General features: G+C 40.7%; 3 protein-coding genes across 6 annotated transcripts in view; 2 read left to right on the top strand and 1 right to left on the bottom strand.

Annotated features, from left to right (window-relative positions):
• LOC127531994 (zinc finger protein OZF-like) overlaps positions 1 to 15,410 on the bottom strand; it is a 289,632-nt gene that overhangs the window by 212,253 nt on the left and 61,969 nt on the right. The window lies entirely within an intron of this gene.
• LOC127531964 (zinc finger protein 665-like) overlaps positions 1 to 15,410 on the top strand; it is a 266,519-nt gene that overhangs the window by 233,093 nt on the left and 18,016 nt on the right. The window lies entirely within an intron of this gene.
• LOC127531989 (zinc finger protein OZF-like) overlaps positions 1 to 15,410 on the top strand; it is a 121,897-nt gene that overhangs the window by 89,848 nt on the left and 16,639 nt on the right. The gene's annotated exons all lie outside the window — the stretch shown is intronic.

Here is a 15,410-nt window from a genome sequence, read left to right as displayed (position 1 = left end):
GCCGAGAGTTGCACAGACATGCAGCACACCTTCGTGAGGTTTAAAAAAAAAAAAAAAAAGTGCAGATGCTAAATTTGCGCCTGTGCCAAGTGAAAGCTCCGACCCAGGGTGTGCATTTCCATCTGACAATGGTTGTGGTGAGTTTGAAAACTTGTTTGCTTGTTTAACCCTGTGATTATCATATTTAACCCTAGAACACTAATGTCGGGTGATTTTTCACCCACACAATTCTTGTCATGTGATTTTCATTGTGTTGCCATTGTCTGAGTTTCATGGGTCCTTGGGTAGCTTCAGGCTGCTCACTGATGTTATTAATTGCATGTTTGTTTCCCTCCTCCCATCTATGGTTTTTTCAAGAGGCATGCGTTTGGGTGATTTTCACCCGACTTTAGTGATAGAGAGTAACATATTTTATGGGTGGAATTTACCAGACGTTAGTGTTTGTGTGTTTAAATCAGGCGCTCTTTGCACTTTTCAAGGGAAACAACATTCAGGCCGGCCACATTCTCTGCCCCATTTCATCCACATGACCGCATGACCCTTGTGGGGACGATGAAAGCAAACAAAAGAGAGATCCCACATGTGATGAAAGATAAAGAAAATCGCATACCAGACTCCAGTACTTTTCTTTTCACCAAAGACCTAACTTTGGTGTCCTCCTTCTGTGACGAAGCTTCAAAAAAGAAGCTTGTCCTACTCTTGTCATCCATGCACACACAACCAAGTATTGGACCCACTCACAAGCCTGAAGTGATGGAATTTTACAACCAAACGAAGGGAGGTGTTGATACTTTCGACCAGATGTGTGCTCAATACGGCTGTGGAAGAAAAACCAAGAGGTGGCCACTGTGTGCTATATGGCATGATGAATGCTGGTGTGATAAACTCATGGCTCATTCACAAGGAGAATGCCGTGAAGAGAGGTGACACACAAATGAAGAGGAGGCAGTATATGCAGGCTTTGGCAATGGCACTCATCAAGCCATGGGCAGAGCAGAGGCTCCCCACTTCAAGTCTGTCACGTTAGCTCAAAATCCTCATCTGCAGCGTGTGCGACATCCCTACACCTAGCACTCCTGCGGGTGAGGTTGGACCAGTGGCAGCAGAAAGCGGAGGTCCCTTAGTGAGGTGTGCTGACTGTCCCACAGGCTCGGACAGCAAGACACGACACAGGTGTCATGTCTGCTGTCGACCAGTGTGTCCTCGCCATTACTACCCTGCCTGTACCAACTGCATGTAAGGCATAAGGTAAGTTAAGAGTTATCCCAGAATTTGCATGTAATCATTAATTAGTATAATGGCTATGAATAAACATCACCTAATGGTAATTTCCAAGGAAATTCATATAGTCAAAAAAATTTGGTCATTTTTTCCCTCTCAAAAAATGCCATTTTTTGTCTCTCTCTCCCACAGTTGTCAATGATGCAATAAGACTGTGCCTTCACCAGACAAGGCTCACATGTCCTAGGAATGGGTGGACCGAAGAGGAACTTTCCAGCTCCATTTTTTTTTTTGTTCTGAAATTTATCGTTCAGGATTGGTAGTGTCTACGGATACGGGTTCGTATCCGTAGCCCACAGGCTACGGGTACGGCACTTTCCATTTGCCAGACAGATACGGACCCGTACGCGAGTCTCGCGAGTCAAGAAGCTGCTAACCACTGCAAACTGTTGAAAGGTAAGCAAAGGTTAAGGTTAGGATTAGTGTTAGGGTCAGGTTTAGGGTCCGTACCTGTCGTACCGATGCTACGGGTCCGTACAGCTAGCGTCTACCGGGAGTCACGTGACCAGATCTCGCGTATCTGATTGGCAAATGGCAAAGTGCCGTATCCGTAGTCCACAGGCTACGGGTACGGGTTCGTACCTCGAGCAACAACCTTCAGGATTACCTGTTTTTTCAATAATTTTGTTGTCTTTTTAAAGGGTAAAAGCATGTTGAGGCACACGGGTTCGTATATCACGAAGTGAGAGACGTGTTGTTCCCGTACAATAATCCAAATTTTATTTACACAACTAATTAAAATCAGTTAACACATAATAAAATAAGGGTAAAAGGGGTGCAAAGGGTCAGAGGTCTGCTTACCATGTAGCGGTGTGTCGACGGAGGGGAGGAACAGGGCCCAGGGAGAGGTCACCAAGTGAATAAAGAAAAATCACACACACGTGCAAAACTAAACCAAAAAAAACAAGGTTCACACATCACACGGGGAGGATACCACCACCGACGACACCACGTCCCGACCACAGGTACACAGCCTCTGGAACATAGAAGAAAATCAGTGGAGAACACAGAAACAAAAAGAACTAAACTAATAACCAATCAGAATGAATATTTTAACCAAGAAAACAAATGTCAAAAAAACAAATGAAGCTCAGAATAAGAACAGAAAAAAACAAATCAATACTAGTTGGACATTAAACCAATAAGGGGCATAAGGCAAAACAGAAAAACCACAAAACCCAAATAATGTCCAACAAATAACACTATGTCCCCACTGTGGGTGCAGACAAAAAGACAGACAAGGCAACAATTAAAATCACAGAGCTAAACACAGTTAAAAATAACCCAGTTCATAACTCGCTTGGTCCGAACCCGGCTGACACCGGATAGAGGTAGGCCAGGCGAGTGAGGCAGAGAGATAGCAGCAGCTAGCCCCGGTTAGCCGTGTAGCAGGCCACAGATACACGGCCGGGCGAAGCGAAGCACAGCGGTACACATGCAGTACACAAAGCAGCAAGCAAAGCAGCAGCGGTGTTACAAACAGGACAATTAGTTATGCTCAACACAAAAGGAACTGAACCTACCTCTGTACAGCAGCGTCACACACACACACACACACACACACACACACACACACACACACACACACACACACACACACACACACACACACACACACACACACACGACAGGGAGAGCACGTCAGAAGCCGCTCCAGCCGCTACGGCTTCCTACAATTGTAAAAACATTTACCATACAGGCAGACTCCAAACTGTAATAAACCAGACAAAAGAGGTAAAGACCCTACCTTTGGCAACACATACATGGCTACACAACACCAAGCAGAGTAACGCGCCAAATGTTTTGAACGCCGGTGAGAGCAGCAGGGCGAGCAGCCGGAAGGGGCGTGTCTTCAGCCTCAGCAGAAGAGAAAGAAGGTATAGACCCCTTTCACATGACGTATGCATACTTAATGAGGCAGCTGCGCGCGCAGACCCGGTTCAAAACAAAGCCTGTTTACCTGGCCAAGTCGTGATATTGCAAGCACATATTACGCTAAATATGCCTTCTTGTTGTGCTGTCGGCTGTCAGAATCGTAGTAAAGCAGATGATATGGCAGCTGTGACAGCGACCAGGTGGAACTTGCTTTGTTACCGCGGCTAAACGTTTGGTTTACTTAATACTGATTTCCGTGTTCTCCGGAGCAGTCGTTACGTTGATATCACAGTTCCTGGTGATGTACCGGAGAAGCCCTGAGCCCGTTAGCAGGACAGTGCAGTATGTCAAAGCAGTGCCTGATAACGCATTGAAGGATTACTTTAACTCGTTGCGCTTCAGTGTCCCACCTGTGGTACACTTTGAGATCTGCATAAGCAATTAGCTGAATGTCTGAAACTGCAAACGCGATTATACAAACACTATACGCCGATGGAAAGCTTAGATTCTCATGAATCCGCCGGTATAAACCACTTTCAGATGTGATTACCACAGCGGGTAATATAAACACATTTGTCTGACAAACAACGAATATCCATCTATCCGTTCTCTATTCACGGCTTCAACGCACACAGCGCGACTCACATTTCCGGGTCCATTATTACACACAGATGAAAATATTCCACAAAAAACGGCCATAATCCAACCTTGGACATCCAGACGAAACAAGCCAGTTTCATATTTTGTCCAAAACATGTCTTGAAGTCGACATATACTCCGCGAATAGGTCGTTTTCAAGGAAATGCACCTCGCGATGCGCGTCCAATATTCCCTGTTTTTCTCGTCATATTTTTATTTATAAATAGAATATTAGCGAGTTTTCTGTACTGAAAATGGCTGGAATTGACTGCAGCTTAAAGGGTTTTAATACCCAACATGCCGAACCAGGCCAGCAGCAACAGGACAGCACATCATCTGCTGCATCCAAACAGCAAGAGGCCGTGTCCGGCAGGCAGCAGGAGGCGGCTGTCGGCGGCGGCAGTCCCAAAAAACAGCCGCCACCGCCTTCTCAAAGCGAGCCCATTGATGCGGCCAAAGCCGAGACGTGCAATTTCCTAAACGCTATCTTTCTGTTCTTGTTCAGGGAACTCCGAGACACCCCAGTCGTCAGACACTGGCTCACCCATTAAATTAAAGTGGAATGTGGAGGAGCTCCTGCACCGGGTCTGCGCGCGCATACCTTGTGTTAGTAAACACTGCAAGGGGTCTATACGTACAGCTCATCTCTGGGTGACAGCACAGTAGATTATTTCATCACAGACCTCAGCCTAATGTCCATCAGAGCGTTCACAGTAAGCAGACTAACCCCCCTTTCAGACCACAGCAAAACTACACTATACCTCAAAAGACCAAAATCTAACCTAGAGGAACCACAGCAATCCAAACTACACCCAATAAAAACCTGCTATAAATGGAGGGAGAACAGTGCAGAAACATACCAAAATGCCATTAGTCAACAAACCGTACAAACTCTCCTAGACCAGTATCTCAGTACATCATTTCAACTTAGCCGTGAAGGTGTAAACGAGGCAGTAGAAAGCCTAAATAATATTTTTGACCTTTCAGCTTCCTTATCAAACCTCAAGGCCTCAAACAGAAAACCTACAAACAATTAAAAACATGACAAATGGTTTGATAATGAATGCAAAAATCTGAGAAAACAATTAAGGAACCTGTCAAACCTAAAACACAGAGAACCAGACAACCCAAACACACGCCGGCAATATAATGAAACATTAAAACAGTATAAAAACACAGTAAGAAAAAAGAGAGATCAACATGTTAAAGACCAGCTCCATGCCATTGAGGTGTCCATAAATACAAATAAATTCTGGGATAATTGGAACACACTAAATAAACAGAAACAAGATGATCTACCCATTCAAAATGGTGACGTGTGGGTAAATCATTTCACAAATCTATTTGGACCAATAGAAACAAATGAAGACCAAAAACACATTATCAATAAACTGCACAGTTTAGAATCAGCTATAAAGGATTGCCAAAACCCATTAGACTCCCCCATCACACTAAAAGAGCTACAAGACAAGATACATTCTCTAGAAACCAAGAAAGCATGTGGCACTGATGGCATCCTAAACGAAATGATTAAATTCACAGACCACAAATTCCAGCGAGCCATACTGAAACTTTTCAACACTGTCCTCAACGCCGGGATCTTCCCGGACGTTTGGAACAAAGGACTAATAACACCACTTCACAAGAGCGGAGACAAACTGGACCCCAACAACTACCGTGGAATCTGTGTCAACAGCAACCTCGGTAAAATCCTCTGCATGATTATAAACCACCGGTTCCTTCACCTCCTCACACAAAATAATGTCCTGAGCAAATCTCAAATTGGCTTTTTACCAAATTACTGCACAACTGATCACATTTTTACCCTCAGCACCCTGATAGAAAACAAACAAGTAAAAAGAAAGGCAAACTATTCTCCTGTTTCGTAGACTTCAAAAAAGCATTCGATTCAATCTGGCACCAGGGTCTGCTGTACAAATTACTACAAAGTGAAATAGGAGGGAAAACTTATGACATTATAAAGTCAATGTACACACACAACAAGTGTGCCGTTAAGATGGGCAACAAACACACAGGCTTCTTCCCTCAGAGAAGGGGGGTCAGACAGGGATGCAGTCTGAGCCCAACCCTCTTCAGCATTTACATCAATGAACTGGCAGAAGCTCTGGAGCAGTCTGCAGCACCAGGTATCACACTGGCAGACACAGAGGTCAAATGCCTGCTGTTTGCTGATGACCTGGTGCTGCTGTCACCAACTAAAGAAGGGTTACAACAACACCTCAATCTTCTGCACAAGTTCTCCCAGACATGGGCCCTGACAGTAAACCAGTCCAAAACAAAAATAATGACATTCCAAAAAGGACCCAGCCCACTGCATTCCAAACACACATTTCACCTAGATAAAAAGGTCCTAGAACACACTAAAAACTACACATATCTTGGACTAAACATCAGTTACACTGGAAATTTAAACAAAGCTGTGAACGATCTGAGGGACAAGGCGAGAAGAGCTTTCTACGCCATCAAAAAGAACATTAAATTAGACATCCCAATTCTAATCTGGCTCAAAATTCTGAATTCAGTTATAGAACCAATTTCTCTCTATGGTTGTGAAATCTGGGGACCAATTGTCAACCAAGATTATACAAAATGGGACAAACACCAAATTGAGACTCTGCATGCAGAACTCTGCAAATCTATTCTTCACGTTCAACGCAAAACACCAAACAATGCATGTAGAGCAGAATTAGGACAATACCCTCTAATTATTAAAATCCAGAAGGGAGCTCTAAAATTCTATGAGCACCTTCAGGAGAGTGAGCCCAGCACTCTCCACTGCAAAGCCCTCACCCACAGACGGGCTGTAAACATATGCCCCCTCAGCCAGCTGCTTCTAGGACTCTGCCCACAAACACAAGCAGAGCCACCAAACAGACAGCCAATCAGACCCAACCAAATTATAAAGAAACAGAAAGAGAAATACCTGAACCGCTGGACAGAATCCATTAAACACCAGAGAAAACTGGAAATATATTCAGCCCTAAACAGAAAATACATGGTGGCAGAATACCTGAGCACCGTGACCGACCCACAGCTCAGGAGATCCTTGACCAGGTACAGGCTCAGCGAGCACAACCTGGCCATCGAGAGAGGCCGGCACAGACAGACCTGGACCCCCCGAGAGGACAGACTGTGCCCCCACTGCACACAGGGTCAGGTGGAGACCGAACTGCACTTCCTGACCGCCTGCCCCCTGTACCAGGACCTCAGGGACACCTACTTCCCCCTCATCACACACACACACACACACACACACCGACTTTCAGAGCATACCTAACATGCTCAAACTGCCATACCTGCTCGGGGAAGTACGGCAGTGTGCAAACACGGCAGCCAGATTCGTACACGGCTGTGACGGAAAAAGGACTGAAAAACTGAAACCTCCATGAACACTTTACAGCCCTACTGCACACTTGTACTCTCAGCACTTAGAAAGTACAAAGAGACTATATATTTTTATTCTTTTTAATTTTATTCTTATTTTATAGTATTTGCACTACTGTCTTGCACTGTTTTGCACCCCAGTGAAGTGTGTTAAGCTGTTTATTTTGTGTGCTTATTTTATGTAATGCTTTGACAATGCGAATGTGTTTGTCATGCCAATAAAGCCTCTTTGAATTGAATTGAATTGAGTACAGGGGCCCCTCTCAGCTTTTATAGTGGGTGGGCGTGTTCCGATTGGCCCACAGCTCAGCGCTACCTGAGAGGACACAAAATGTCCTTAAACAGGACTCATCCTGCTACACTAGCATGTCCCAGTGCACAAACACAAAGCTAGCTGGGCTCATTTTAAAGACATGAAGGTTGAAGTGAAGCAGAGCTCCTGGCAGCCACACTTTGGACAAAATGCAGGAAAAGAAAAAGAAAAGTGGGAGAAACATGGAGCTCTGAGCAGCACAACTTTCTGACATCTACAAACGCTCCCTCAGAGTTGCTTTGACCCTCGTGTCGTCCTGAGGCTCAGATTGACCCGTTTGAAAGTTTAAAATGTGGAGAAAAATAGAGATTTCCACAGTGAAACTTCTGATGTCCACATTTTAACATTTCTGGGGAATTTTTGAACATTTTTTGGTGGAAAAAAGAAATGTTTCTAAAGAACATTCACATAAAATCAACCAAAATCCAGTAAATTCTCTGGATTTTGGTTGATTTTTATGTGAATGTTCTTAAAGAAAATAGAAGTTTTACTGATAAATATGGAATCACTTTAGATACTTTTAGGATTTTTTGGAAGATTTTTACTCATTTTTTGAAAATATTTATAAGAATTTTTTGCCAAATTAAGGGGATTTCTCTTTTTTTAAATAAAACTTTTAAGGAATTATTGTAATTTTCTTCCTGAAGGTTTTACACATTTTCAGAATTTTGGTGAATTTTTTTTTGCTGAATTTCTGGATTTTTTTCAGAGCAGGAAACAATATTTTTGGTGAATGAAGAAAACAGGAGAGTTAAAGTCAGACAATGGCGTTGGTTCTTCTGGAAGTAAATGTGAATTTTTCCAACATAAAGTGAGAGAAAACTCAGTAGATTGTGGTCAAAGAATGTGTCAGAAAGCCAAAGAATGAGAAAGACAGTTGATGAATGATATGAATGAGTGTTGTAAAATGAATGTGTTCTCTGATAGGAAGAAAGAAGAAGTGATTGGGTTCCAATCTAAAGGAGATGAATTGGATTGGAATAAAGCACCAGGTGCATTTCTAGCATCCAGAGCTAAATGGATGGAAGATGGGGAGAAAAACAGTTCCTATTTCAGTGGATTAGAGAGAAATGCAATCAGCCTCTAAATGTTGATGATCAAACTGGGAGCAATCCAGAAGAAAGAGCAGATGAAAGATTTAGATTCTATCAGCATTTACATTCAGCAGCTTTTCTTTCAAAGTCAAAGCATTTCTTCCTCAGACTGACTTTAAAAGCACGTGTTTGGAGAGATTGATAGAGCTGGAATGAAAATGTCTTTGGGGAAATCAGCGGCTCCAGATGGACTTACAACCAACTTTGATCCGTTTTTCTGGGCTGATATCAGAGAATGACTGTTTGAAACATTCAAAGAAGCTTTCAATCAGGGAGTCACACTCATTTTAGTTCAGGTTCCACATTTAGCCCAGTTTGATCTCAAGTGGGCCGGACCGCTTTTTACTACAGGATCAAAACCACAAAAGTCAGATTAGAAAAGACAAAAAATGAGACAAAAACCAGACAAAATATTGTGAAAATGAGACAGAAAAGGACAAAAGAACAATCTAGTGTTTGACTTTGTGATCATGGTCTAGAAATGATTTTAAATGGATACTTTGACTCATTTACAATCTGCAGTTCATGTCTTCTCTGGAATTTGGACACTTTGATGATGATTGATGGATTGTGCTCATTTGGTAGAGGATGCTGCTTTTACACTCTTTCTACATTCATTGAAAGCTTCTGACAAGCTTCAACACCACTTTATTTGACATTCACTGCATTATTTTGGATTGAAAATTCATTCATATGCTCTCAATGTTGTCCAGCAGAATTCCTTCAATGTGGAACTACTAGAAGATGAGATGTTAACAGGAGCAAACACCAAGGAGACCCATCAGTCCTCTGCTGTTTATTATTAGCTCTGGATATCAACCCTCCTGTTGGCTTCATTTACGGCACCAAAAAACAGGAAAAAAATCCAGAAATTCAGCAAAAAAATTCACCAAATTTATGGAAATATGCAAAAACCTTCAGGAAGAAAATTAAAATAATTCCTTAAAACTTTTATTTTAAAAATAAAACAAAATCCCCCAAATTTGACAAGAAAATTCTTGTAAATATTTTCAAAAAATGAGTAAAAATCTTCTAAAAAAAATCCTCAATATATCTAAAGTGATTCCATATTTATCAGTAAAACTTCTGATATTTTCTTTAAGAACATTCACATAAAAATCAACCAAAATCCAGAGAATTTACTGGATTTTGGTTGATTTTTATGTGAATGTTCTTTAGAAACATTTCTTCTTTTTCCAACAAAAAATGTTCAAAAATTTCCCAAAAATGTTAAAATGTGGACATCAGAAGTTTCACTGTGAAAATATTTATTATTTTCCACATTTTCAAACTTTAAAACGACACGAGGGTTAAAATAATGAAACTCTAAAACCATTTAATAACGACACAGTCAGCAGATGATCCAACATTATTTTAAAGCTGTGTGTATTTTCCAGAAGCCTCAGGGTTTGATTGAAACGAAATGTGAGATCTGATCCATTCACCAGAAAACACAAACTTTACTTCAAAATATTCCAGTAAAAATGAGCTGAAACATTTGGTAGAAACTATCAGTAAAATATGATCAACAGGGAAACTTCTAACATTCTGATTGTTGGAAATCAAATCTAAAATCCTTGAAGATCTGCTTCCAAAGGAATCTTTGATATTTGGTAGAATATTGAGGACAGAAATGGAAGGATTTCAGGATGAATTTATCACAAAGGACTGTGGACATCTGCTTTATCAGCATCTGTGCATCCACCCCCAGCTATGAATCTGCTGCTGGTCTGATAATGTATCATACTGTTACCGATATCTGTAAATACAGACTGTGTGAATGACAGCTTTGCAGTTCTTTGCACCATTTAATTAATGGGCTGCATTTGGCATTAAATAATTTACATCTAAACCTGCAACACAGGAAGCAGCCTGGGAGAAATGCCTGCTTTTGAATGCATGTTTTCTTTTCTTTTTTTTGCTGTTGTTGTTTCAGCTGCACTACCCACAGATTATAGGCTGCTGTTTCAGTCTGGCTCTCCTGGAGCTTTTTGGTGTGAAAATTCCTCAGAGTCCTTCTCAGGTCGTTTCAGATTCATCCCACCCATGCAGTCACACTGACTCGTGGATTACCATTTTCTTTGTTAGGCTAATTGCATTATTGTGGCTTTTTAAAAATCCAGTAGGTGGTGTGTGAGCCGGTGAATGAATGTACAATCACTTATGGATGAGATTTATTTCTTCACATGTAAATGAAATGCTTCGTTTTCACCGTCTGCTGTGAAGTTTCCACAGTCTGGATGGGACACTTTAAATCATTTCACAGTGAGAATTGATTAGGTGTGGATTTTTATTAGCATTTGTAATAAATGTAATCTCAGTATTATCCTGCAGTGGCCTCGGGTTATTTCCTGATATCGCAACGTCATGCCAGAAATTCATTAATTGGTGACTGATGTGCCATTTCTCAAAAGCTGAGTGACAAAGATAATGCTGCAAAGTCCCTTCTTGCTGATGTCATCTTTTAAATAGACCAGGCCCATGTAACCTAACACCTTGGTGGGAATGCACTCAGTCAAGCCTATTGTTTCTGCTCACATACAGTTTCTTGTGTGAGATAAGTATGGCCTGGCTGCAGAGAGAACAACAAGGCCTTAAAAGCGTGGATGAGACATCGACTGTCAACGCCTCGGTTTGTCAGATTCTTAACCAGATTCGTGCTCAAGCAGCGCCAAAGTTGACGAGAATGAACATTGTAAACAGCAGTGTGTACGTGTGGTGGCTTTCCAGTAAGATATGGTTTCTGATATCACATCATCCCAGACTAATATTCAGACTATTAGTCAGGATGTGATGAGCTGAGCTGGTGCCTGCTGTGATTCATGTAGCAGCTTCTGAACAGGCAGCATAAATGTTATGGCACAGAGGATGTGAGTCAGGACAGAGAGAATCCAGTTCACTGGGCCATTACTGCAGCTGAAAGGAAGAGGAGGAAGTTGGTTTGAAGATTTGTCACCATAAGATCTCTCTGTTTTAGAAAGGGGGTGGGTTCCTCTCAGGAATGTGAAAAGACCTGGGTGTTGGGAAGGTTTTTCCCCTATAAATAAGACTAACTAGTCACAAGATTCAGTGTTTGAGGGACAGCTAGTTCTATAGTATGGACGCACAGAAGGCACAATGTTAATGTTCTGTTTGGATCACTTCATGTATTTAATTAAGGTGATAGTTTTAAAAGTTCAATTAAAAAACCTTTAAAATCTGTATGTTTTTTTTAAAGTAAAATAACAGCAAATATCTGTAATTTTTTAGTTTGAAATAAAAGTGCATTTTTACATTCACACATTATATAATAATAAATTATTATTTGTATAAAATATCATTTTTGTGTGTTTCTCTTTACAATCAACATGTAAATTAATACTTTTTTCTAGGATTTTACTGGAAATTATTGGTAGTTTAACAAAAAAAAGTGAAGTTATGTAAAACATTTTTAAAATATGTAGAATGTTTTTATTTTACAATTTAAAAATTGTGTAAGATAATAAAATGTTACATTTTTAGGATTTGGATATCTTTAAAATGTTGTTTTGTAGTTTTTGTGTGTTTTGTTGATTTCAATCATTTAATTCAGTAGGTACTATTTTACAGCCAAATGTTATAAAAGGACAAATCACAATTTAAAAAAAACAGACTTTTGATGTGGACATTTTGCGCAGCCTGTTTTTCACAGTTAATATGTGAATTTTAAAAATAAATCTGGGATTTTTCCTCGTTATTATTTGTAATTCTGTAAAATGATTAACTATTGCAGTTTTTAAAAAAGTTTTTTAAAAATGTATTTTTTCAGTATATGGAATATTGGCTAATATGAAAACCAAAAATAGTGCAAAAACTTCCAGTCTTCACCATAGTTATTATTGAAAACCAGCATTATGAGCTAAAGTGGTTGTTCAGTGGCTAAATCTGCATCATGCATGTGCTGAGCCACAGGTTTGTGCAGAGCAACAGGTCAATCAGAAAGCGACCCTCTTCTCTTTGTTGTCCCTCATCCTCCCAACATGCTCTGGTTGGTTCCTTATTTCACTTCAAATCTTTTGACTGCATCTAAAGTTCTGCTTAAAGCTCATTTGGGGCAGTTGTCCTACTCAGGCACTCATCAGCGGTGCTGGGAGGTGATACATCCATCTGCGCCTGTGACGGCCGCTAATCCTTGACAATTGTGCCCCTCTGGCACCGTATCCGTTGCACTGCTGGTTGTGTGATACAAGAGGCTCCCATCCTTTGTCCTTGAAATTGTTTGAATTAGCACAACGGCGGGGGCTGGGGTTGCAAACATCAGAGTTACTCAAAAGGATTGACAAAATCACATGAGCATGATAGCTTGGAGGTGGTAGACGTGTTTGACAGATAATCAGCAGTAAAATCGATACAAGTGACAGATATAGAATCAGTGCAGCCCTTTGAATGAGTCTAACTTTGGACCTCTGCTAGTGTGCTGTGCAGCACAGTGGGCAATGTTTGATCAGTGGTTTATGTCAGAACTGATCCCCTGTAGAAGATGGACTTGTAGTGTGTTTTTAAGGGATCACTTCTATTAAAATCTGGCCTAAGTTGCCTTATGCCTTTATACCTTATTTACCTTTATGAAACATGTTTGCACTTTTATTCAAATCAAAATCAAATTAAATCAAGCTTTATTGTCATTTAGCTGTAAATACAGCAGAAGTGCACACAAGATGAGCGAATGTTTCTTCAGGATCCAATTTGAAACAATTAAACTTTACAGTAGAGAAAAAAAAACTTCACTTCATTTTAGTTCATGTTTTTCTACTTCATTTATCTTTAACATGCTCATTTTTCCCAGACAGAGCTATACAATGCAGTACTACACGATAAACATTTACAAAATGAACATTTACTGAAAGCTTTGTGTTGGTGCACAATGTTGTATTATATTACACCACTAACACATCATTCTGGGACATTAATGTTCATGCTTTTAATCTTGTTACTGCTTTAGAACTGCTAACTGCCTGATTTACTCTAAAGAAGCTTGTGTCTACATTTATTCACTGAATTTAAAGTCATTTTTTCTATTCCATTTATCTAGTGAATCCTTTTTAATAAGTCCTTAAAATGTGTTGTACTGTTTATGATTGATTTCCTTCTTTTATTTCAACTTTAAAAAAAAAAGATTTATAAACCTATTGTATTTTGACTGATGCACAACAACACAACAAGCCCTCAAAACTAATTTTTCACTTCCAGCACTCATTGCAAAACTCTCAAACCTGTTGTGCTTGTTGATCCATGATCCACTGAACAAATGCTAAGTAGGTGTGTGTGGCTGCATGTATGAGTGTGTGAGCTTAGATAAGCCACATGCAATCACTCGTCCCACCACCAAACTTGCAACATGTCCTAGTTGGACCTCCCAGCAGCTGCCCAGCCCTGTCAGCAAGAGGTGACTAGAAGAAAAGTCTTTACGTGATCCTAGATCCAAGCAGATCATGTGACCTCTAAAACGCTGCTATAATCCAATGTCCAAGTCTGTTGTGCAGGTCACTTTGTCTTGGTAAGTTAAGTCTAGGAATTTCTGTGCCATGCCGGTCAAAGCATTAGCAGCAGTTCTTGACAGGGAGAAGAAGTGGTTGACATTTGGAGCAACATTTGCCAGACAGCTCCACGGTATGTTTCTATGGATTGAAAGTGGAGGTAAAGTAAACTTAGATTAGCCATTTATGTAAATGCTCACACCCACTTCCAAATTCAGCTCTCCTAAGTCAAATACCCATCCCCCTCATCTTCTCCTCCTCCTCCTGTCCTTACCCCAGGGGTGTCCAAACTTTTTTCACTGAGGGCCACATACATAAAAATATAGGAGGGGCTGGACCACTTACTAGAAATTAAGTATATAGCCTTAACTTTAGTCTGTTAAAGTTAGAATAATCAACTAAAAGTGGTCAAATATGTTATATTGTTGAATATAATTAAAGACAAAACTGCCTTCATCACATCTTTCCATAAATGGATCTTTATTGATTTATTCAGAAAAAGCTTTAGTCGCTCATTCTCAGAACAGCAGCCTCAGAGAATTAAAGAGCACAAATAAATAGAATGCACCTTTTCTCTCAGAACACTGTCTATGCCTCACCTTTCTGTCTGTCCTGTGTTTGTTTTATGTTTCACTTGGGTGTGCACAGCCCTCAATGGCATAATGCAGGAAACAGCTTGAAATAAACATGATCGGTTAATTTGCCATGAGGGCAGGTGATGGTCACAGTCACAAAGAAGAAAAAAATTGCATGAAGCTTAAGTAATGACGCCATGGTTGGTTGGTGTCATTTTTGAGCGGATTTACAGACAAAAAAAAAAAAAGAACAGCAGCCTCAGATTTATTCTTAGACAGAAGATTTACAGTCGAGAAAAATACTAAAGGGGACAATGGGACAGGTAAATTTCAAGCTTGTTATTTCAGTTGCAACACACCTATTAACGTTAGTTTGAAACGGTTAACATTAACAGACTGAACTGGACTTAATAACAGGAGTGCATATAATTTTAGTAAGTTATTCTTGTGAGTATCAGCTGCGCTGGGTATGTAAATCGGGCCATCCAGCTGCGGTGCTGATCCGACGCCGCTCGTGCCAAAAATCCGGACAAATGTCACTTGATCAAGGAGCAAATCTGCATCACATGAGATCAGCTGACTTTGGGTGTGCAGTGTGTGCGCTGTGCACAGCGGTGTGGGAACGACCTGCTTCGCCTGCTGCCTCCGTGACCCGGCCCCGGATAAGTGGAAGAAAATGGATGGATAGATGGAGAACAGAAATTAGTACCACAGGAGTTCTCATGGCCAAGTG

This window comes from Acanthochromis polyacanthus, chromosome 22 (genome assembly GCF_021347895.1).
Source record: "Acanthochromis polyacanthus isolate Apoly-LR-REF ecotype Palm Island chromosome 22, KAUST_Apoly_ChrSc, whole genome shotgun sequence".
Lineage (NCBI taxonomy): Eukaryota > Metazoa > Chordata > Actinopteri > Pomacentridae > Acanthochromis > Acanthochromis polyacanthus.
Note: the sequence above shows the minus strand (reverse complement) of the source record. Positions and strands in the feature narration are given on the sequence as shown.